The 25,805-nt window shown below is 41.1% G+C and overlaps 1 long non-coding RNA gene across 1 annotated transcript; it reads right to left on the reverse strand.

The window, feature by feature from the left end:
* Window positions 1-11,412: 11,412 nt before the first annotated feature.
* LOC122042583 lies at window positions 11,413-12,251 on the reverse strand. Its single transcript, XR_006129316.1, has 3 exons — window positions 12,068-12,251; window positions 11,880-11,973; window positions 11,413-11,449 (listed from the first exon to the last, which is right to left on the reverse strand). It is a non-coding gene; the product is annotated as an uncharacterized LOC122042583 (long non-coding RNA).
* Between the last annotated feature and the right edge of the window lie 13,554 nt (window positions 12,252-25,805).

A 25,805-nucleotide genomic window follows, 5' to 3' on the forward strand; every position in this document is an offset into this window, starting at 1 on the left:
ATGATATCCAACTTCTTAGCAAAACTTTGTTAAATCAATATGGCAATACCCAAACTCATCCAAAGAGACGCAGGAAATAGATAAGCAACCATAGACAATGCCCTGAAAATGTTAACCCATCATCTCACTCTTCAATACATCAGAAAGGCTTTGATCAAAGGTTTCGGAAATCGAGTAAAGATCTGAACTTTCTTCCTATGGTAAACTTTACAAACCCGGCGTTTTTCTTTCCAGGACGTGTCTATTAGAAAACGCAGTGAAGCTCTAGTCCTGTCGTCATTCAATTCACTCAGTGCCTCCAAGACGAAACCACTGAGATTCTTTAGGTAAAGACGAGATATAGGCGTCCTCGATAAAACCGAGTTTGTGGTTTCGCATGCCCCGGGTGACGCCGTCCTTGGTGAACGAGTGGGATGGGCCATAGACGGGAGGCCAGAGTCGGTCACTGCCGTGGATCGAGGGGCCGATGGAGGGATCGGGAAGATTCGGCAGCCGCAGGAGTGAGGTGGTGTTGTCAACGTGTGGGGCGGATGACTTCGTAGGAAGACGGCGAGGGGACGAGTCCGACGACGAGGAGGCTTCTGCCTCCTCAGCTACCAACGCTGGCTGATCCGAAACACCCAGTGATTACTCTAGGGTTTCTTTCCCAAGTGGTTTCTCGACTTCTTCGTCAACTTCTTCGGTTTAATGATCATTGTAAACTGGATCATCATCGAATATTTTAATCCCGTCGTTGTCTCTGCCGCCTCTTGCAATCGGACGACCGGAAGAGTTGGACTGATCGTATTGTTGAGGTTCGCATTGTCATGGTTGTCTCCGCCGGTCTCTGTCGTCGCAGGAGGAAGGGGGAACATAGGAGAGTTAACTAATTCATCGCAGGATCAACACGGAAAAGATAAATCACAGTGACTAGGCAAACAAATGGCAGAGGGGAGAGCATACATAAGATGTAGGGATTTATGCCCCGCCAGACCCTACAATCAACCCGAAGACCTCTTACAACAATCAACCTGTCCTTTACCAACTCAGCTATACTTGTAAGGGCGGAGTTAATGCTCTTTCGAAGTTGTAGGGGGTGGAGTGGTTGATCTGATATCCTGCGCTTGGACATCTTTTCTCAATTGGAAATTAAGTATTTTTTAAAAGTAGAGCCAACCTGAAATAAAGGAACTTATGCCTTTTAAAAAAAAAGGTAGATCCGCTATCTTAGCGGCCCCCCTAGTGCCGACCCCACGGATATGGAGGGAGGTTCATGCAAGTACACAGGCCATAGGCGCATGGCGGGGTAAACCCCAGGTCGTCAGTTCCTGAGAATCGACCCCTGGCCATTACGCCAGAGATACCATGCGCCCACCGTCTGTGCTACGCCCTGAGGGCGGAACTTATGCCTTTTAAGATCTTGCGAACACTAGACGCTGAGTTAATTTTACAACTTATCTATCTAAATCTAGTATTTCATCTTGAGTGTTGCAATCGCGATATGAAGCTTTTTTAGTTGGAGCATGCCTGTGATGACCTTGATAACGAGCATGATGATCATCCATGAGATTTTAAAAAACTCTGATACCAACAGACATAGACATAATAGTGATTATCTTGTGAGTTATTAATTCGTTGATTTGTATATGAATACTGTAAATAATTTTCTAAAACTTGTTGATTTACAAATGAATATGAGAAATAAGAAAATAACAACACTGTCAAAAGCATTATTAAATAAAAGTTTTTTACTATAAATAATAACTAAAGAAAAGAACAATTCTCAAGGGACTCAAAAAAATATTAAAAAAACTAACTCAAAATTTAAAAAATACTAAAAATACCTAAACTATAAAAATAAAAAAATTATAAAATAATAATAATTATAAATAATAATAATAATAATAATTTTCGGATCCTCTTACATAGGCGTGTCAACTCTAGTCAACCTGAATCCAACTCAACCCAACTTGACCCAAACCTAAACCAATCTAAAAAAACTTTAACTCGAATCCAAACTTGATTTGAACCAAAAACACTAACTCGAACTTGATTTTTTTTTTATCGACTCAAATCAAATTGATAGATTGGACTAATTTTTGACACCCTACTACATTAAGACACTAAGTCATGCTACTTGTGTTGCTATAGTTGACCACTATGAGAAGGATATTTCTCTCATTTAACCCCTTCAACCTTATTAAGATTTAACCCCTTACCCATTATAATAATATCTACTCTACACTAACCAATTCAACGGTGCCTTGTGTTGGGTTTTTCGGGCTGCAAAAATCGATTTTTTCGTTGCGGAAACCCCGAAACCCCGCCACCGGATCCGTGCGAAGAAATAAATTTCATAAAAACTTCGAGTACGAGTTTATAACCTAGATCTAAACTAGATCTACAAAGGAGAAGAGCTTTACCCTTGATGCGATGCCCTTCGCTTAATCCCGCTCGTTCAAGGTTCGCCGGATCTCGAGAGTATCAAAGTAGATACTCCTCTATGTGTATCCACACAAGCAAGAGATGGAGAAACCAAACAAAAAGGTGTGCTAGCACCTTTGAATGGTTCAGCCAAGGTGGAGGAGAGGGAGAGAAGAGAGAGCTTGAGGAAGAAGATGAGAGTTACACAAAAGAAAATGAAACTCCCCCAAAAAATCATAAGTGGTCGGCCACATGAATGAGGTTAATAACCTCCATGGAATACCAAGAGTCACAACTCTTGGTAACTCCCATGAGGTGACATCCCACTTAAGCAACCATGATGATGTGGAGCATCATCATTGGTCCACTCTTTGCCAACTCGCCAATGAGGTGGCAAATGGTCAAGTCAAACTTGACTCTTCATCTTCCTCTCAAGTCAAGTCAAACTTGACCACTTCTCTCCCATGGTTGATCAAATCTAACTATTGGTTCAAGTCAATTTTAATTTAATGAATCTCTATTCATTGAATTAAATTGACTCAATGAGTCTAAGTCCAAATTAGACTCATCTAACACATGAATCAAATTGAGTCCAACTCAATTAGCCTAATTTGGATTACTCTTAATCCAATTTGGTTCATCACATGAACCTAATCTTTTAGATTCATCAAATGAACTTAATCTCCATCTAATTGCCCTTTGTGTGTGACCCTATAGGTTCTTATAATATTGGCAATGCTCCTAAACCTATTTAGAATCATAAGTAATAAGCGGTATCTAGCAACACATCATTACTACCCAAGTTATAAGAATGTTGAGATCCAACATCACCTTGTGACTACTAATTGTGACTCTTCACAATATATTGTTGGGACCGATGTGCCCGCTAGAGGGGGGGTGAATAGCGTCTCACCAAAATCGATGGCTTCCTACGTATTCGTTAGTTGCACAGCGGAATAATACGAAACTAAATACGAATATGAAAGCTAAAAGACAAAGAAAGGAACAAGCAAACCAATGCACGTCGATGTAACGTGGTTCGGAGATGATGCTCCTACTCCACAGCTGTCCGTAAGGTGGACGATCCCTCAATCCGTCGGTGGATTAGTCCCCGGAAACTCCGGCTAGCTCAAACCGCTCCTTGTGGGTGGAGAAACCTCACCACAACTTCAACCAAGAACACTTGGACATAAGAGATCCTTGAGCACTTTGGTGACTACTAATTAGGCTTTAACCAAGTCTAATTTCGTCACCTTGGCCGGTCATCCCAAGCTCCTTCTTATAGAGCTTGGAACAAATCAGTAAGCTGATTTGCCCGTTACCAGTCGACTGGTCCTTGCACCAGTCGATTGGTGTCATCCCAACGGCTCTCTACAGTGCACCAGTCGACTGCTACAGTCATCAGTCGACCGCTACAGTACCGCTACAGTACCGCTACAGTACTGCTGCAGTAAACCCTAATTTTGCGATTTTACCTCGAGTACATTCACTCAGCACTCGTTCTAGCCCGACCAACCTAGACCTAGCCTTCTAGCCTCCTCCATCAGCCTTGCGTCCCTCGGATGCCTCCCCATCCTTCACGTCTTGCCTTTTGGAGCTTCCATCGGCCTTGTCATTATTGTCGGGTCTTCCTTTGCCAAGAGGTCGCGCCTCCGGGACTTCATCCATTGCCAAGTCACACTTGGACTTACGTTGCCAAGACTATATGCTTGGACTTACACCGCCAAGACTCATCCTTGAACTTTTCTCCTTTGCCAAGATCACACTTGGACTTACGTTGTCAAGACTACATGCTTGGACTTACACCGCCAAGACTCACCTTTGGACTTTCCTTGTTGTACCTGTATCCTGCACACTCACAATGCATATCAAATACAACAATAAACCTAACTTAAACCTTTGCCCAAACATCAAAACCTAGGGCATCTAGATTGCTTCAACAATCTCCCCCTTTTTGATGTTTGGCAACATGTTTAAGTTAGGGAAACATAAATGTAATACATATGCAAATAAATATGCAAATCAACTCATGCATAAATAATGGAACCTAAATCCCTAGGCTCCCCTTTCACCTAAGCTCTCCCTTGAGATAGGATTTCGCGCAAAGGTAAACTTCTCCCCCTTTGCCTAAACAATCGCTCCCCCTTCACCTATGCTCCCCCTCGAGTTAGGATTTCTTGCAAAGGTGTATAGGTTTTCCACTTAAACCTAAAATTCTCCCCCTTTGCCATACATCAAAAAGAGCTCCAACAATATCCCAATTGTTGAAAACATGTCATCCAAATTGACCCTAAACTCATGTATTTATCTCCCATGGATCTCATACATTTAAACGAGTTGACACGGTCAAGAACAACGTTGAAAAACACGTTTAGGCTGGTATCAGTCGACTACCCTAAGTGCCAGTCGACTGCCCCTTCGACAGAACCTTATAGAAACATTCTGTAGTCGAAATCTACTGTTACCAGTCGACTGGTCTTGGCACCAGTCGACTGGTCTTGGCACCAGTCGACTGACCTCATAAAAATGAGCTTACAGAGACATTCTGTGCTCAAAAACACTGTTACCAGTCGACTGATATCTTCACCAGTCGACTGGCACCCTATTTCTGAAAAAATCAACCTTTTCTGACCAACTTCAGAAATGCACCAGAAATTCTACAGACCTCCAAAAAATCTCAAATTTTGTGGAGAGGTCTATTTTAACCTTGTCTACTTGGGAAAAATATATATAAAAATATATTTATCATAGATCCTAAGATTGACACAAAAATTCAAAACTAGCTAAATTGTTCAATTGAACCTTGACCTAAAGTCCTAGTTTTGGCTTCCTCTTGATGTATCTGCCCATACTAAATCACAATACTTTCCTAGCATGGGTTTATATGGCATCTATACATCAAAAACTAATTTTCATGTAATATGAACCCAATTCATATTTCCATGCATAAAACTTAACTCAATTGTGCCAACCAAGTATAGTAGAGACTCAAATCTATCTCTAATCCCTTTGGCACATCTTGGTTCACTTAAGATCATTTACCATATGTCCCAAAGACTCTTTGAGCTCTCCCTTGAGCTCTTAATCTTATCCACCTCCCTAGGTGACTCATTTACTATGACTAGGCCATTTTGGTGCATCTCAGGTGACACTTGGCTTACAAGACTCACCTTCTTAACCTTAGACGCCTTGTCTTTGATTAATTTCTTCTTATCCTTAATCTTGGACACTTCATCTTTGCTATAATTATATGCTACCCTAGCATATTCCTTCTTATTGGCCTTGGATGACTCTCCCTTGTCCTTGGTAACACCTCTCATACCAATGTCATGTGCTACCTTAACACTTGACCTCCTTTTGGTCTTGGAAAAGATTTTTATGTTTTCAAAGCGTAACTCCCCCTAAAAATATGGTCAAACTTCCATCATTGCACCAACAATGACTTGGGGTTCCTAAATAATTAGGAAAACTAAAACTCGAAGTTTTGAGGTTCAAAATTCAATAATGAAACTAAACCTCAACCGAAACTTCACTTTGGTTTTTCTTAACCAATCCATACTTGTTTTCATCATAAAAACTCATGGAAACAATATTTAGGGTATACTTTATCATGGAAAAATAGTTTTCTATGAAACTACTTCCTATTTTCAAAGATTGACACAAATTTAAAAACTCTTGAAAACTTCAATGTTTTCTCCTAATTTGTATCTAACTTTTCAATGATGATTACTATCTAAAGATAGTCTTCACCAAGGTTTTTCAAAAGTATTTTGAAATCATTTTCAAAACCAATATCCAAACACATTCTTTGGGCTCAATGCACATGACTTGTACATTAGCTTACCCAATGATTGGAAGACACATAACTATGTGTTTTGATGAACCTAAAACTCAACAAGATGCACTAGATCAACATCTTGAGTTTTGTTCACCATCTTAACATCTCACTTGTATCTAACGTGTATTAAAACACATACAAGTCACCTTATAGTTCTTTGTGAGATGTATATTTGGTCTTGCCCTAAACTAAGGGATCATGCATCTCTATCTAGGCATTGTAAAAATCATGATCATCCATCTAGGATGTCACTTGATATTATCCCTCTTGTTGGAACATTTACATACATAATAAATGTCTTTTGTCCTTAATTACAAGGAAATTGACATACTGCATGATGATTAATGACATACATCAAAATAAGCAATTTTCAAAAGCAAAGCATGTTATAGCTACATGATGTATGTATGACATGACATGGTATTTTTATATTTTTCATAATAAAATGTGAATGTTAAATATGATGTCATGACATATGATGGGCAAACAATCATGGCAAGTTAGCATAAATAAAATTTACCTAGATTACCTATCTAAGTATTCTTAACCATAGCTAACTCAAAATTTAACCCTAGATTGCCTAATTTTATCAAGAAAATGCCAAACCCCTACTTGACATTTCTTTAATTTCTTTCTAAATTTGTGTCATTTTAAGTTAAACAAATTCCTCAAAGTATGGCACATTTTACTCTTTCCAAGAGTAAATGAAATCAAATTAAAACTTAGATTCGCCTTTAACCTTCTAAGAAAATGTCAAAACTCCAACTTGACATTTCTTATCTTTTTCTAAATGTGTCAATTTAAATTAAGTTCAAAACCTCAAAGTTTGACACATTTTACTCTTCTAAAGAGTAAACATCTTACATTAGGACCTAGATTTTCCTTTAATTACCCTAAGAAGATACCAAAACCCCAATTTGGTATTTCTTATGTTTTTCCACATTGTGCCAATTTAATTCAAACATAATTCCTTAAGATTTGGCACATGTTACTCTTTCCAAGAGTGACAATTTGGATTAAGGTTTGCATTTCCCTTAATTCCATAAGAAAATGTCGAATTCCAAATTTGGCATTACTTTTGCTTCTCTCTAGTGTATCAATTTAAATTATATTTAACTCCTCAAATTTTGACACATATATTACTCTTTCAAAGAGTAACCCTACAATCCTTTTCATTTTCAAAGGTTAACAATAACCTTGAAAATGCTCTCAAGTGTCAACTTTAACAAGTTTGGGTTAAATACCCTTCCAATTGGAGTTGACACTCTCTAAACCTATCTAGGGTGTAGAGAATATACTCCTAGGAACCCACAACCTATTGGTGCTCCTTGGATGTTCTAGGTACTCACTAGGGATGACTTCCCTAGATACCTTCCTAAGGACCTTTCTAGGCTTTTTAGAAGCCTTGGTCACCTCTACTAGGTCACTTCTAGGAATAACTTCCCTTGTAACCTTCTTTGTGACTTTATTAGGCCTCTTAGAAGTCTTAGTCACATTTGTCTTGTCAAAAGTACTCTTATGGATTCCTTCCCTAGTATCTTTGACTTGACCTCTACACCTAGGGTTGACCCTATAGTTATATGGAACCCTATGAAAAGAAGTCACATCCTCCTTGGCTTTAGGTTTGTATCCCAAACCCCTATCGCCATTGGATGACTCTTGTCTAACTTTTCCTAGGTTATGCTCATTTTGACCCCTAAGCATGTTTTCCATTCTTGCTAAGGTCCTTCCTAAATTATCAAGTCTTGTCCTCAAGACTTGATTTTCACTCCATAAATCCCTAAATTTTGGGTTTTCATTTAATCTTTGAGCATTTCTATTTTTAGGCTTATATCTAAAATCCTTGGTGTTATTGCCTAAGTTGTTATTTACCTTCCTAACCTTAGGTGTGGTAAATCTAGCATAAGGAGGAATATATTTATCCTTAAGGTTATCATGCCTCCTATTCTCATGATAAATAGCATTAAGATGATAAGAGTTATTTCGAGCATGCTTTTTATCATATGTCAACGGAATGGATTCATTAAATGATACCTTGGTTTTTACCTTGGAAGCTCCCTTCTTCTCCCACTTCTTCAAGTGCGCCAATTTCTTGAGCTCTCCTCTCCTTGGGCACTTTGTGTGGTAGTGACCCCACTCACCACATGTAAAGCACCTAATGTGCTTCTTCTCCTTCTTCTTCCTCCTACAACTCACATTAGTTTCTAAATTAACTTTAGTGAGTTTAGGGTTTACCTTCTTTACCTTCTTGAGCGAAGGACACCTACTCTTGTAGTGCCCCATCTTACCACACTCAAAACATTTGATGTGGTCCTTTATGCTCTTCTTGGTAGTTGAAGTAGAGGGTTGAGCTTCCAAGATCTCCTCTTCCTCGGATTTCTCTTCTTCCTCTTCACTTGAAGATGTGGACTCTTCCACTTCTTCATCTCTTGAGGATGTGGAAGATCTCTCCTCTTCCACCTCTTCCTTTTCCTCCTCGAATGTTGACCTCTTGTCAACATCGGATTGCTCCTTCTCTTCTTGGACCAATGAGCCATTTTCCTTGGGCTCTTCCACTCCTTGGATTTTTATAGGGTCTTCATGATAGGCAATGATCTTTTTCCAAAGATCACTTGCATTTGTGGTTTCACCTACACTCAACAAAATATTAGAAGGTAGTAAATTATGCAAAATTCTCGTTACCTCCTTGTTCGCCTCAGATTGCTCTCGTTGCTCTTCGGTCCAATGCCGAGGTCGGAGGCGTTTACCCTTCTTGTCCATAGGAGCTTCAAATGGGTCACTCAAGACAACTCATTGGTTCCAATCCATTTGGAACCATGTCTCCAACCGCTTCCTCCAATAATTGAAGCCTTCTTTGTCGTACGGAGGTGGAATTCGGATATCCCATCCGAGCGGTCCTTCGGACTCCATCTTCTTCTTCCTCTAGCTTCTTGCTCTCTTGGCGGTTAGTCCATAGAAGAGCGACCTCGCTCTGATACCACTTGTTGGGACCGATGTGCCCGCTAGAGGGGGGGTGAATAGCGTCTCACCAAAATCGATGGCTTCCTACGTATTCGTTAGTTGCACAGCGGAATAATACGAAACTAAATACGAATATGAAAGCTAAAAGACAAAGAAAGGAACAAGCAAACCAATGCACGTCGATGTAACGTGGTTTGGAGATGATGCTCCTACTCCACGGCTGTCCGTAAGGTGGACGATCCCTCAATCCGTCGGTGGATTAGTCCCCGGAAACTCCGGCTAGTTCAAACCGCTCCTTGTGGGTGGAGAAACCTCACCACAACTTCAACCAAGAACACTAGGACACAAGAGATCCTTGAGCACTTTGGTGACTACTAATTAGGCTTTTACCAATTCTAATTTCGTCACCTTGGTCGGCTGTCACCCCCCGGAGGAGTCTCTGTCCGAAGAAATTTCGGCAGCATCTCCCCTGTACGGCGGACAATCTGAAACTTTTCTACAAGCACTATATACCTCAGCCACATGCGGCTGGAATAATACAATAAAAGAAAGCAAACACCACGCAGTTAATAATAAAGCAGCCCACTCGGCTGTACCAAAAACCAAAACACAAAACTGCTAGCCGGCTAGGCTTACACAACCAATAACAAATACAAAACACCACATAACAACATCAACTCTCCAAAAATAAACCAGAGTACAGAGCTAAACAAACTGATACATAAAACAAGCAAAACATACATGAAACCAATAAGTCTTCTGATGTGACGTGGGGACCAGCAGACAGGATGCTCCAAGCGACACCATAAATAACCTGGTACCTGAAAAAGATAGTGTCAACGGGGGTGAGTTCAACAACTCAGCGAATACCAATGGACATGAGTAGTAAGATATATCTAACAGCAACCAACATGGAATACAGCTTCCTAATCATATATATAGGGAATATGCAAAACTGAAAGGTAACTGAGGAAGCTGTACTCACCAGGAACTCCTATCCAGACAAAAGGGTCGTCAAACCGAAAGTGTCAATAATCCTGTATGCAGGTCAAAGGTATGCATCCAACCAAAATGCAGCAACCAAATGCAGCAATCACAATAATATAAATACATCAATGCATATGATGCTAATGATGCGTCCTGGTCACCCCTGACGCCAGTCAGTCATCTCACACACAAATGGTGAGACCGAGTGGGTAGGGCTGTGACAACCGTGCACTCTGTCATCACTACTCCTGATGTGTGACCGAGTGGACGGGATGCTGTCGGAGTACTCCTGTCCTGTGACCCCAAATCATAAATGGGGGAGCTCAATGCTCTCAACTCCCGGTACACAATGACGGGGAGGTATCTCTGCCGGCTACCACGCTGAGTCACACTAACCCAAGGGATCAACGGAGCCAGCACCTGCTGCTACACACACTGCCTAAATAGACAAACTGACTGCCGGCTACCACGCTGAGTCCTCAGACCAACGGAGCCAAACAGCAGAACCGCCACACACCTGTCTGATATACCACTAATCCATGAGTGGTGGTGTGTGCAGTATATGTAACTGGCGATGCGCTCAACCATAGTGGAGCTAACAATCGCGCAGCAAGCAATCATGATGCATGACACTAAGCATAGCAAAAAAACTGATCAGCATAACCATATCCATATATGTATAATATGATTACCACAGTATCAGTGAGTCAAATCCACGAATCTAGGGTATACAGATCCTCTATGGTATAACAACCTAGATCCTAGACATATCCTCCTTCTATAACATATGTACCAGCAATATACACAGATCAAAGAATCAGAGTCTAGGTGCACGAATCATATATGATATACAAATAAAGGTACACAAGTCAGGTATGGTATAAAAACCTAGGTATCAGATAATTTAGATACACCTTCTAGAAATAAAATCCAGAACCCAGTCCCAACCTCAGTAGAGCATGGTATGTCACTTACTCTAGGAACTAAGGTACTCATGGTAATAAAGTACTCATGGCAATAAGATACTCATGGTAATAAATCACGAGATATAAGCACGGATACATAACAAGCGACAAACCTAACATGCTATGGATATCAAACAGTGACATACCAAAGACAAACATGTTCATTGCTTGTAGTTATAAAATACTATTCATATCCAAAGACAATATCATAAAAGATAAGTCAAGAGGTACCCGCCTCCAATGTAGATCGAGCTAATCAACCTCTATGTCGAAGTGCTCGTCCCGAATCAACATCCTGCAAATCACATGATTATAATTTAGCTAGTTACATATACAACAGTTAGCTAAATCTCAACTCAACCTAATTAGGGAAAACCCAAATCAAACCATCCATGAATCCTTTAATCTTTCCAAGACACTCCACATTTTATAATCAATCCAATGATTAAATCATTCATAAACTCTTCTATTTATCACGATGTCAATTTAATTAACAATCCATCATAACAAATCATGATACTAATCCCATAATCTTATAAATGATCATGTGACCTTCTACATCAATCAATCAATAAGATTTCCATCATAAATCCACAACAACCAAACATCATCGTCTACAACTAACCAAACCACCACATCTGATAATCCAACCAACAATCATTCATCCTACCCACATCACACTACTCACATCCAAATGTAGACAAGAATAAAACTTCAAAACTCACCTAAAACCAGATGAATTTCTGTTGACCCACAATTGAATAGATGAAACTGTATGCTGCTGGAAACTCAGCCAAAACCAAAGTAAACCCGCTGCACCTTTCCATTCAAACATTCCAAATCAATATCCATAGAACCACAACCAAGAATTCAACTCTAATTCTTGATTAATAACATTTAACTAACAACTTACCTCCTTTAAATCCTCAGCTGATGATACGCTGCTGTAGAAGGTTGCTGCCGGAAAAGATGACTTGTACGAACTCTAACAGAAATCCTCGACCCCATAAGAATTGCCACAACTAACAATCTGCAACCCAACACCCCTAGATCAAAATCAACGCTTCCATAACTGAGCATAAAATCAAACCCTCAACCCTTACCTTTCGGTCACCTTGCCGGATAAATCTACTTGATCAGAAACTTCATGTCGGACCAAGGATCAAGTCTAGCACCAATCTTGAAATTAGGGTGGCGATTGAAGGTAGGGATCTGATGGTCAGCGGTGCCAAACCGGGGCTAGGGCACGAAGTATGGGAGATCGGGAGAGGGTTCGGCTGTGCCAGGAGGTGTCGGGCGGTGCTAAGCGGCTACGGCACAGGCGCTAGGGCACGGCTGTTGTGCTCCCAAATCGCAGCAGAAGAAGGCAATCAGTGCCGACGCTAGAGCACAGGGGAGGCCGACAGTGAGGATGGGCGTCGCTGTGAGGATATGGCGTCGCTGGCGATCCGGTGGAGACAAATCTGAACTAGATCTCCTCTCCTAGATTCGGTGGACAGCCGTGGAAGAAAACAAGATATGCGTCGGCGGCGCAGTGCTCAGCGAGAAGAAAGGCTGAAGAGAAGATGGCCGGTGGCCCGGTACAGAGAGGAGAGGAAGAGGAGTGGCGTCGGGAAGATCACAGCGTCGGCAGGGAAGAAGAGGGGCGCGCGGCGTCGAAGAGGAAAGGGTTAGGGCACAGTAACGAGGAAAAGAAATTAAATAAATAAATAAAATTTTTCCTCATTTAAATGGGGTAACCCAAACAGGCTTTCTCGGGCCCCGTTTTTATCCCCATTAACTCGTCCATACGAGCTCTAAAAAATTCCATAAAAATTTCCAAAAATTCTGGAAAATACCCTCATCATTATTCGTCATTTTTCCGGTATTTTACATTCTCCCCCACTTATAAAAATTTGGTCCCCAAATTTCGTTATCTACCATCAGCAAATACCAACAACAGGTAACGAGTATAAATGCTGAACGGTAAATAAAATCACATATCTCAAATGAAAAATGGGGTATCGAGCTCGGATAGTATCCTCGAGCTCCCAAATAACCTCCTCGTCCAAATGATACTGTCATCCGACTTTAACCAATCGGATAGTCTTGTTCCGCAACTAATACTCTTTCCGGTCAAAAATCCGTACCAGAACCTCCTCGTAGGTCACGTCAGGCTGTACGGAAACTGAGATATCTGTCAGCACATGCGTCGTGTCGGATAAGTATCTCCTCAACATAGACACGTAGATCACATCGTACACGCCTACCAAGGACGGTGGTAGTGCTAGCCAGTAAGCTACCGCTCCAATCCTCTCCAAGATTTGGAAAGGTCCAACGTACCGCAGAGCTGGCTTACCTCTGAGGTCAATCTCTTCACCCCTTTCGTGGGTGAAACTCGCAGAAATACATGGTCACTTGCAGAGAACTCTAAGAGTCTCCGACTCTGGTCTGCATAACCCTTCTGGCGGTCCTACGCCTCTGCCATCCTCCATCTAATAGTACAGACCAACTCTGCCTCATGCTGGGCTCTATGAGGTCCCAACAACTGGGCCTTCCCAACCTCATCCCAGAGGGTGGGTGTCCGACAAAACCTACCACCGGCTGCAGACTCTGACATAAACGAGTCGTGAACTGGGGGTCTCTATCCGAAATAATACTCAAAGGAACACCATGTAATCCGATGATCTCTCGGCAATGCAGATCTGCCAATCGATCCAGAGAATCAGTCTTCCGGATCGCTAAAAAGTGTGCAGATTTGGTTAATCGATTAACGACTACCCAAATCGCGTCATTCCCTCGTCGTGTCCTCGGCAAACCCACCACAAAGTCCATGGTAATAAGTTCTCATTTCCACTCAGGAATAGGAATCTGCTGAATTAAACCGGCAGGTCTCTGGTGCTCATACTTCACCTGCTAACAAACAAGACATCCAGCTACAAATTCCGCGATGTCCTTCTTCATACCGTTGCGCCAGTAGGAACGCCTCAAATTTCGATGCATGCGGGTCCCGCTTGGGTGGACCACAAATCGAAAGCGATGAGCCTCCTGAAGTAGCTCCTATAAGACCGGATGAGACTGAGGTACGCATAATTTGCCTCGGAAGTATATAATACCCTCCTCGTCTCGTGTGAACTCGGTCTGCTACCCGGAAGCTATCTGGCTGCAAATAACCCGCAAATACAGCCTAGGGCTCTCGGATCCTCGTCCTGATCGACGACTGAGCAACCATGGTAACCAGTCTGTGACCACAACTCGGTGGCAAGCCAAAGTCACTCTAGACTTCCAGCTAAGTGCGTCGACAACCACATTAGCTTTCTCTAGGTGATAGCTAATGGTACAATCAAAATCCTTCAGGAACTCCATCCATCTCCTCTGTCGGAGATTAGGTTCCTTCTAAATAAAACAGATATTTGAGACTCTTACGGTCAGTGAGAATCTCAAATATAACGTCATATAAATAATGTCGCCAAATCTTCATGGCAAAAATAATGGCGACTAGCTCCAGATCATGTACAGGGTAGTTCTTCTCATGCTTCTTCAACCGACGAGAAGCATAGGAGACTACTCTATCGTGCTGCATCAAAACAGCGTCCAAACCCGGTAGAGATGCGTCGGTATAGAGCACGAATTCGTCCTCTCCAGAAGGTAAAACCAAAAATCGGAGCCAACACTAAACTCCGCTTCAGCTCCTATAAGCTGGTCTTGCAAACCACAGTCCAAGTGAACTTCACGCCTTTCCTGATCAGGCGTGTAAGTAGCATAGCAATCCATGAGAAACCCTCAACGTATCTCCGGAAATATCGAGCCAAACAAAGGAAGTTGCGAGCCTCTTATATCGACTCCGTCTACTCCCAACGGTAATAACCTCGATCTCCTGTGGAACCACGGTATACTCCTACTGGTGACCGTGTGTCTCAAACATCTCACAGAAGACAACCAAATCAGCACTACTGATAATCACATATACATGTTCTCGTCGAAACATCTTTAGACCTATGCAAAGGTAATGTACGTGACTCACCTCAAATCCGTAATAAATCACAACATCGTCAACAAAGACAATGAAAACTGATCCAAACATTCTAGGGATACCCCAATCATCGAGTCCATGATAACATCTAGGGCACCACAAGCACTAATGGTAAAACCAAGACACATAATGTCCGTATCACAGACATTCCTAACCATAAGATCCTCAACAACAAATCAGATCTAATCACCAACGACATATAATCACCAAAGAATAGAACCTCCAGTGTGAGAGCAATGCTCTATCACACGAAATACCACAACTGTGGAACCAACGCTCTACCACAAGAAATCCTCCCTATGTGGGAGCAACGCTCCACCACAAATAATCCAAAATATGTATCCACAATAAATATGGGAGCAATGCTCCGCTACAAACAATCCGCAATATATAGGAGCAACGCTCCACTACAAAACAATCCCTAAATATGTGGGAATCCAGAATATGTGGAAGCTATGCTCTACCACAAACGATCCATAACATGTGGGAGCTACACTCTACCACAACAATACATAAGTGCCCAAAGCACCTAACTATCTAACTAGAGACTGCACAAGATCTCTCTACCACAGATCACTGTGGGTAAGCCTAGGGTATAACCACCCAGTAAGCAAATCAAATCCATAGTCAACTCTATCATCCTCCTAGTGGGTCGGTCACCCACTAATGGGAGAATTAGTTGACAAGGTAAAACAACCAATATCATAATGTAGAATATTAAATGTCTACATTATACATAGGTAGAATCATCATGATGCTACCAACCATACATCTGACACACGTGCACACACAACATATGTATGATCGACATAATCCTCCAATTAGTACACACCCAAAAATACCCACATCATAGGTACAAATCACCGTGATACCTCCAACAATGTATACCAAACCCATGTGCATATATCAACGTAGTATAATCAACAATACACCTCCAATAATACTCACCTAACACATACCAAATGAGTATAATCATTTTTATACTTCCAATAAAATCTAATTGACACAAGTGTATCCACAAATCAAAGATAATCTACAAGATACCTCGAATATTACATCGAACACATCTGCATCTACCATAACACCGGTTTAATCAACATGATACCTTCCATATTACAATCAGCATAATCTCAATGATGCAATCGGCCAGTCTACCACAGGACTCCTACAACACATAATAATCATATCTACACACCACATAAACATGCATAATCAACATATTCTAAATCCAATCTACCATACAAACCCTACGCCACCTTTTAAGTTATCCTTCAAGGTACATACAGTCTAAATTTAAAGTACCCATGGAATAAGATACATCGATCCTCTACCGACTGACCAAAACGATAATAGTATATGGCTAATTCAGTCCTTTCCCACGTCAGTATAAGCTAAGTACTCGATGTGCTCATAATATCCAACTAAGCACGAAAAATCAAAAGATTCGAACCTCTAAAAATAGAGTATAATTGTCCTCTATTGATCAAACCAACAAAACTAAATCAATCATCTTCTAACTAATCAAGAATACCTTAATCCTCCACAAGCAACTAAGGTATATCAATACACGACTACCCAAATCAACAAGTGTAAATCAGACTTCTACTGACCAATCTAACAAGAGTAAACCAATATTTACTGATGAAATTAACTGAGGTAATATGGTATTCTACTAGCTAAGTCAGCATGAATATATAGATACTATTCACTATCCAGCTAATAATAGCAGAGGCTGGTATGTGCCTCGATCTTCTAATCAACTAATAATAATAGAAGCTAAAAAAACTACTGGTGTATGATATAATAAATCACCAGAAACTGTAACCCTTAACCTCTATCAAGGTCGATCATCATCAGTGGTTTACCTAATGCATAAAACGTATGATATATCAACTAGACAGGTACTAGTAAAGAGTGCTAATACATGTCATAAACTGTAATACTCAACAGTGCATATACTAACAGAAAGGTAGGATAACAGTATATACTAACATACCTCCTATAGCTTGGAGATGTCCTGCTGCTGCCAGGTCCCAAAACCCGAAAAGTCACATCGAGAAGACCAAAACAGAAAATCTGAAACACCAGAAAAATAAGACTCGTAAGCCAATCTCTGATACCAAATAAATTTGTATCAGATAAATCTCGAAAATCCAAAACACATAGAAAGTATCGTATACCTGCTCTGATACCACTAAATTGTCACGCCCCGGAGGAGTCTCTGTCCGAAGAAATTTCGGCAGCATCTCCCCTGTACGGCGGACAATCTGAAACTTTTCTACAATCACTATATACCTCAGCCACATGCGGCTGGAATAATACAATAAAAGAAAGCAAACACCACGCAGTTAATAATAAAGCAGCCCACTCGGCTGTACCAAAAATCAAAACACAAAACTGCTAGCCGGCTAGGCTTACACAACCAATAACAAATACAAAACACCACATAACAACATCAACTCTCCAAAAATAAACCAGAGTACAGAGCTAAACAAACTGATACATAAAACAAGCAAAACATACGTGAAACCAATAAGTCTTCTGATGTGACGTGGGGACCAGCAGACAGGATGCTCCAAGCGACACCATAAATAACTTGGCCTGAAAAGATAGTGTCAACGGGGTGAGTTCAACAACTCAATAATACCAATGGACATGAGTAGTAAGATATATCTAACAACAACCAACATGGAACTTCCTAATCATATATATAGGAATATGCAAACCGAAGGTAATCGAGGAAGTCAGACTCACCAGAACTCCTATCCGACATAAAAGGGTCGTCAAACCGAAAGTGTCAATAATCGTATGCAGTCAAAAGTATGCATCCAACCAAAATGCAACCAAATACAATCACAATAATATAAATACATCAATGCATATGATGCTAATGATGCGTCCTGGTCACCCAGTCTATCATCTCACACACAAATGGTGAGACCGAGTGGGTAGGGTCGTGACAACTGCACTCTGTCGTCACTACTCCCGATGTGTGACCGAGTGGACGGATGTTGTCGGAGTACTGTCCTGTGACCCCAAATCATAAATGGGGAGCTCAATGCTCTCAACTCCCAGACACAATGACGGGAGGTATCTCACGGCCACTACCGAGTCACGACCAACGGAGCCAAACAGAGTCCACCGTCTGCCGGCTACTACGCTGCTACACTAAATGCCAGCGGAGCCAAACAGAGCGGAACTGACTGCCGGCTACCACGCTGAGTCCTCAGACCAACGGAGCCAAACAGCAGAACCGCCACACACCTGCCTGATATACCACTAATCCATGAGTGGTGGTCTGTGCAGTATATGTAACTGGCGATGCGCTCAACCATAGTGGAGCTAACAATCGCGCAGCATGCAATCATGATGCATGACACTAAGCATAGCAATAAAACTGATTAGCATAACCATATCCATATATGTATAATATGGTTACCACAGTATCAGTGAGTCAAATCCACGAATCTAGGGTATACAGATCCTCTATGGTATAACAACATAGATCCTAAACATATCCTCCTTCTATAACATATGTACCAGCAATATACACAGATCAAAGAATCAGAGTCTAGGTGCACGAATCATATATGATATACAAATAAAGGTACACAAGTCAGGTATGGTATAAAAACCTAGGTATCAGATAATCTAGATACACCTTCTAGAAATAAAATCCAGAACCCAGTCCCAACCTCAGTAGAGCATGGTATGTCACTTACTCTAGGAACTAAGGTACTCATGGTAATAAAGTACTCATGGCAATAAGATACTCATGGTAATAAATCACGAGATATAAGCACGGATACATAACAAGCGACAAACCTAACATGCTATGGATATCAAACAGTGACATACCAAAGACAAACATGTTCATTGCTTGTAGTTATAAAATACTATGCATATCCAAAGACAATATCATAAAAGATAAGTCAAGAGGTACCCGCCTCCAATGTAGATCGAGCTAATCAACCTCTATGTCGAAGTGCTCGTCCCGAATCAACATCCTGCAAATCATATGATTATAATTTAGCTAGTTACATATGCAACAGTTAGCTAAATCTCAACTCAACCTAATTAGGGAAAACCCAAATCAAACCATCCATGAATCCTTTAATCTTTCCAAGACACTCCACATTTTATAATCAATCCAATGATTAAATCATTCATAAACTCTTCTATTTATCACGATGTCAATTTAATTAACAATCCATCATAACAAATCATGATACTAATCCCATAATCTTATAAATGATCATGTGACCTTCTACATCAATCAATCAATAAGATTTCCATCATAAATCCACAACAACCAAACATCATCGTCTACAACTAACCAAACCACCACATCTGCTAATCCAACCAACAATCATTCATCCTACCCACATCACACTACTCACATCCAAATGTAGACAAGAATAAAACTTCAAAACTCACCTAAAACCAGATGAATTTCTGTTGACCCACAATTGAATAGATGAAACTGTATGCTGCTGGAAACTCAGCCAAAACCAAAGTAAACCCGCTGCACCTTTCCATTCAAACATTCCAAATCAATATCCATAGAACCACAACCAAGAATTCAACTCTAATTCTTGATTAATAACATTTAACTAACAACTTACCTCCTTTAAATCCTCAGCTGATGATACGCTGCTGTAAAAGGTTGCTGCCGGAAAAGATGACTTGTACGAACTCTAACAGAAATCCTCGACCCCATAAGAATTGCCACAACTAACAATCTGCAACCCAACACCCCTAGATCAAAATCAACGCTTCCATAACTGAGCATAAAATCAAACCCTCAACCCTTACCTTTCGGTCACCTTGCCGGATAAATCTACTTGATCAGAAACTTCATGTCGGACAAAGGATCAAGTCTAGCACCAATCTTGAAATTAGGGTGGCGATTGAAGGTAGGGATCTGATGGTCAGCGGTGCCAAACCGGGGCTAGGGCACGAAGTATGGGAGATCGGGAGAGGGCTCGGCTGTGCCAGGAGGTGTCGGGCGGTGCTAAGCGGCTACGGCACAGGCGCTAGGGCACGGCTGTTGTGCTCCCAAATCGCAGCAGAAGAAGGCAATCAGTGCCGGCGCTAGAGCACAGGGGAGGCCGACAGTGAGGATGGGCGTCGCTGTGAGGATATGGCGTCGCTGGCGATCCGGTGGAGACAAATCTGAACTAGATCTCCTCTCCTAGATTCGGTGGACAGCCGTGGAAGAAAACAAGATCTGCGTCGGCGGCGCAGTGCTCAGCGAGAAGAAAGGCTGAAGAGAAGATGGCCGGTGGCCCGGTACAGAGAGGAGAGGAAGAGGAGTGGCGTCGGGAAGATCACAGCGTCGGCAGGGAAGAAGAGGGGCGCGCGGCGTCGAAGAGGAAAGGGTTAGGGCACAGTAACGAGGAAAAGAAATTAAATAAATAAATAAAATTTTTCCTCATTTAAATGGGGTAACCCAAACAGGCTTTCTCGGGCCCCATTTTTATCCCCATTAACTCGTCCATACAAGCTCCGAAAAATTCCAGAAAAATTTCCAAAAATTCTGGAAAATACCCTCATCATTATTCGTCATTTTTCCGGTATTTTACATCGGCCATCCCAAGCTCCTTCTTATAGAGCTTGGAACAAATCAGTAAGCTGATTTGCCCGTTACCAGTCGACTGGTCCTTGCACCAGTCGACAGGTGTCATCCCAACGGCTCTCTCAACGACTCTCTACAGTGCACCAGTCGACTGCTACAGTCATCAGTCGACTGCTACAGTACTGCTACAGTGCCGCTGCATTACTGCTATGGTAACGCTACATTACTGCTGCAGTAAACCCTAATTTTACGATTTACCTCGAGTACATTCACTCAGCACTCGTTCTCGCCCGACCAACCTAGACCTAGCCTTCTAGCCTCCTCCATCAGCCTTACGTCCCTCGGATGCCTCCCCATCCTTCACGTCTTGCCTTCTGGAGCTTCCATCGGCCTTGTCATTGTTGTCGGGTCTTCCTTTGCCAAGAGGTCGCGCCTCCGGGACTTCATCCATTGCCAAGTCACACTTGGACTTACGTTGCCAAGACTACATGCTTGGACTTACACCGCCAAGACTCATCCTTGGACTTTTCTCCTTTGCCAAGATCACACTTGGACTTACGTTGCCAAGACTACATGCTTGGACTTACACCGCCAAGACTCACCCTTGGACTTTCCTTGTTGTACCTGTATCCTGCACACTCACAATGCATATCAAATACAACAATAAACCTAACTTAAACCTTTGCCCAAACATCAAAACCTAGGGCATCTAGATTGCTTCAACATATATGACAAGTGTCCTTCTATCCTTGACATCTAGATTGACAAATGTGAGGCATAGACCGTGTCATCCTCAAATCAATCTAAATCTTGAATCCCAAGTAGACTCACTTAATCAAATGAGCTCAATATCTCATATTGACTCATTTGGGCATGACCATGCACTTAGTGGTCTCACTCTATCAAGAATATCGATGTCTCTCCCGTCATATAGGAGGGATAGATCCCATCCACATCACTCACATCCCTTCGCATAATTTGTTACATACCCAGTAATCGCCTTTATAGTCCACCCAGTTACGGGTGACGTTTGACGAAGCCAAAGTATGTAACTCCTTATGTAGGGAACCATGGTGACTTCAGGTCCAAGGACTAATAGTCATACTAATAGCCACATGAGAAAGTATATGACACTCATATAACGATTCATGATACTTTCTCATGGCGGGTCATTCAGTATACATTCTCCAATGCATACCCATGTGTCAACTTGATATCTCCATATCCATGACTTGTGAGATCAAGTCATCGAGTTGACCTACATGCTAGTCTCGTCGCATTAACATTATCCTTGAATGCTAATACTTGACTAGGAATGATTAAGAATAGTATTTCCTATATCATCTCACTATCGATTTAACTAACCGATTGATATAGGTAAAAACCTTCTACTCAAGGACGCTATTATACTTAGCTATTTGACACCAATACAAGTAAGCATAATAACCATAAACAAATGTCTTTATATATATAAGAATATGATACAACGAGTCCATACAACAATCATCAAATGATTGGCTCTAGGGCTCTAACTAACACCTTGTGTTTATATTTCACCGATAGTTTTCATTAAGTGAAAATTTGCATATAGTCCCCAATCACAAACAAAACTTTGCATGAGTCCCCAATGTCAAAAAACTTTGTTTCCACTCTCTAACTAAACATAAGGAATGTTAATTTACCTAATTACCCCTCATATTTTTTTAGATATTAAAAGTCCAAAATGAATTTCTCTTAAATTCAACACATTAAACTAAAATCTAGTATATTTTCTATCAAATTGAACATAACTCTTTTTCTACCTCAATTGAATGAAAAATATGTTAGATTTTCTTAAAATATTGCTCAATTGAATGGAAAATATACAAGATTTTTTTTAAATAGTGTCGAATTTAGGAGGAATTATATTAAGCGAGAAAAAACCATACTCAATTTTTCACTCCCTCCCAAACATAATGGATATAAATTTATATAATTACCTCTCATATTTTTTAGGTATAAAAAGTCTAAAAATGAGTATAATTTCTCTTAAATTCAACACATTTAACTAAAATCTAGTATATTTTCTATCAAATTGAGCATGACTTTTTCCATCTCAATTGGATAAAAATATATTAGATTCTCTTTAAATAGTGCTCAATTGGATGAAAAATATATCAGATTCTCTTTAAATATTGCTAAATTTTAAGAGGAATTCTATTAAGTGGGAAAAAAATTGTGCTCAATTTGATAGAAAATATACTCAATTATAGTTTAAAATACTGAATTTAAGAGGAATCATACTCATTTTTTGACTTTTTATATTAAAAAATATAAGGGGTAATTAGGTAACGATATTTGCATGAGGGAGTTGAAGCAAATGAAATTTGACATGTAGAGAATGAAAACAAAGTTTTTTTTAAAGATGGAGAATATGTACAAGGTTAAGGTTGTATTTAGGAAATTTTCTCCAATTTATGATTTCATTAATTCACGCATTAATTTTTTTTTCTCATATTTTTTTTTTCTTCGGAGAACTTATAGGGCAGATATACCAGCCAGGATCTTCTGGACTGCAATTTACGGTCTAGAGGATGGACCACACAAGTTGATTGATTAATAGGGATGGATCCCACTTATTTAATATGTAGGATCCATCCCCATCAATCAATAGATGTAATGATCCATTCTTGGATCGATCTGCGCTAAGATGATACGTGCAAATTCATTTAAATAAGAAACACATATTTAAGTTCTGACTCTGGATATTTTCTTATCCTAATTTGTTATAAATTTAAAATTTTAAAAGTGTTAGATTTGAATGCAATGAAGTCATTCCATTTTACGCCCTAAACAGGGGAGGGCAAACTTTCTAGTGTAAAAAAACTAGTAGATTAAGAGATAGATTATTTGTAATTATGATCAAATTGTGATGATAATTTGGTTGTAATTAGTTATGATCCCTCTCTAAATTTACCATCTCTCAGGTTATAGTTTGGGTCTGAGGGTGGTCGGAGGCCGCTCGGAGACAGCCGACAATAGACAAGTAGTCAGATAACTTGGCGCCAAGTAAGGGATGGCCTCCGGGTGGCCTCTGATCACTCGTTTCAATTTAAACTATAATATGAGAGGACGATGAACCCAGAGAAGGATCATAACTCATTACGACTAGATCGCAATCCTTATATGATTATAATTACAAATGATTTATCCTGTAATCCACATTATTATGTAGTGAACTGAGGACGAGAATGAAAAAAAGTTTCTTCAATGTTTTTTTACTATTGGGTTCAATCAAAGTCTCACATTGGAAAGATTTAGTAAAGATCATGGGATTAAAAGGATGCATGATATCTCCATTGGAATGAGCCCTTTTGGGGAGAGCCCAAGAGCAAAGCCATGAGAGTCTTGGCCCAAAGTGGACAATATCATACCATTGTGGAGATATGTGGGCATCCTTTTGGGCGCAACAAATGGTATAAGAGCCATGGTCCGGACCAGATACCAAGTGGGGTGGCCTTGAACGAAGTTGAGGGTGGGTTGGGTGGGCCCGGAGTAGGTCAGGGTGACTGGATGTTCGTGGGAGGCCTAGAGCAGGTCAGGGTGATCGGATACTTGTACGGAAGCAAGTAGGACAGGGTGACCAGATGCTCGCAGGGAGGCCCGAAGCAGGTCAGGGTGACCGGATACTCGCGGGGAGGCTTGGAATAGGTCAGGGTGATCAGGTACTTGCGATGAGCCGAGTAGGTTAGGGTGGCCGGATGCTCGCAGGTAGGCCCGGAGTAGGTCAAGTAGACCGGACGCGGATGCTTGCGGGGAGGCCCGGAGCAGGTCAAGGTGACCGAATACTTGCAGGGAGCAAGTAGGTCAGGGTGACCAGATGCTCACGGAGAGGCTTGAAGCGTGTCAGGGTGCTGAGTATTTGCGGAGAGGCCTGGAGCAGGTCAGGGTGACCGGGTACTTACGATGAGACAAGTAGGTCAGGGTGACCGGATGCTCGCAGGTAGGCCCGGAGTAGGTTAAGATGACCAGGCGCGAATGCTTGCGGGGAGGCCCAGAGCAGGTCAGGATGACCGGATGCTCGCGGGAGGCTCGGACCATGAGAGTAATTGTGGTCTTTCGTTTGAAGGGAGGATTGTTGGGGTTCAATCAAAGTCTCACATTGGAAAGATTTGGTAAAGATCATGTGATTAAAAGGATGCATGATATCTCCATTGGAATGAGGCATTTTGGGGAGAGCCCAAGAGCAAAGTCATGAAGATCTTAGCCTAAAATGGATAATATCATACCATTATAAAAATATATAAACATCCTTTAACACAACATTTGCTATCCGTTTTCATTTGCTATCCGTTTTCCTTCGTATGTGAAGGATAAAACTTTAAGGGCATCCTATACTACTTAACCTTGCTGGCAGTCTTATTGTCATCGCAATTAGGGACGGCTTAATGCTTAATGGTAATGTTAAATAACTTTTCTTTAAAAAAAAAAAACTGAGACGTGAATCAATAAAAAAGCGGAATAATGAGTGGTTTGGTCAAAGTTAACAAAAACATCGTGATTAGATAAAATCCTCAATTTTTGCAAAGAGATCATGGATCACAGGATGTTCCATACGGTTGACCCATAATTATTTGTAAATAAATTAATTAAAAAATTCAACAGGCTATTAATTTACGGATGGATTCCAGAAGCAAGATGCAGATAGCACGGCCTGAGGGAGAGGACATCACGTGCTTTAGTATACCCGGAGCAGGACCCACTTAATCGATTCTGCGCAAAGGCAACTAACACACATTCTTTTCCCCCTGTTAAGGAGCCAACCCAAGGCAAGCCTGGCCAAACAAAATGATACACCGAGTTGCGTGAGAATATGCACCAGTTATCTTTTAATCCCAAGCCATGAATTAAAAGTGAAGCCACTATTAGCTCAACCACGTCACGTACGCTTTCTGTCTAGGCCTCTCTCTTTCGAACCTTATAATTAGATGTTGGCAAGCTACTGAAAACCCGCTAGAATTGACCATTCAAATCAGGAATAAAGAAGTGAGAGAAGGATTGACCTGTTCGACTCATTTCCTC

This window comes from Zingiber officinale, chromosome 1B, assembly GCF_018446385.1.
Source record: "Zingiber officinale cultivar Zhangliang chromosome 1B, Zo_v1.1, whole genome shotgun sequence".
Classification (NCBI taxonomy): domain Eukaryota; kingdom Viridiplantae; phylum Streptophyta; class Magnoliopsida; order Zingiberales; family Zingiberaceae; genus Zingiber; species Zingiber officinale.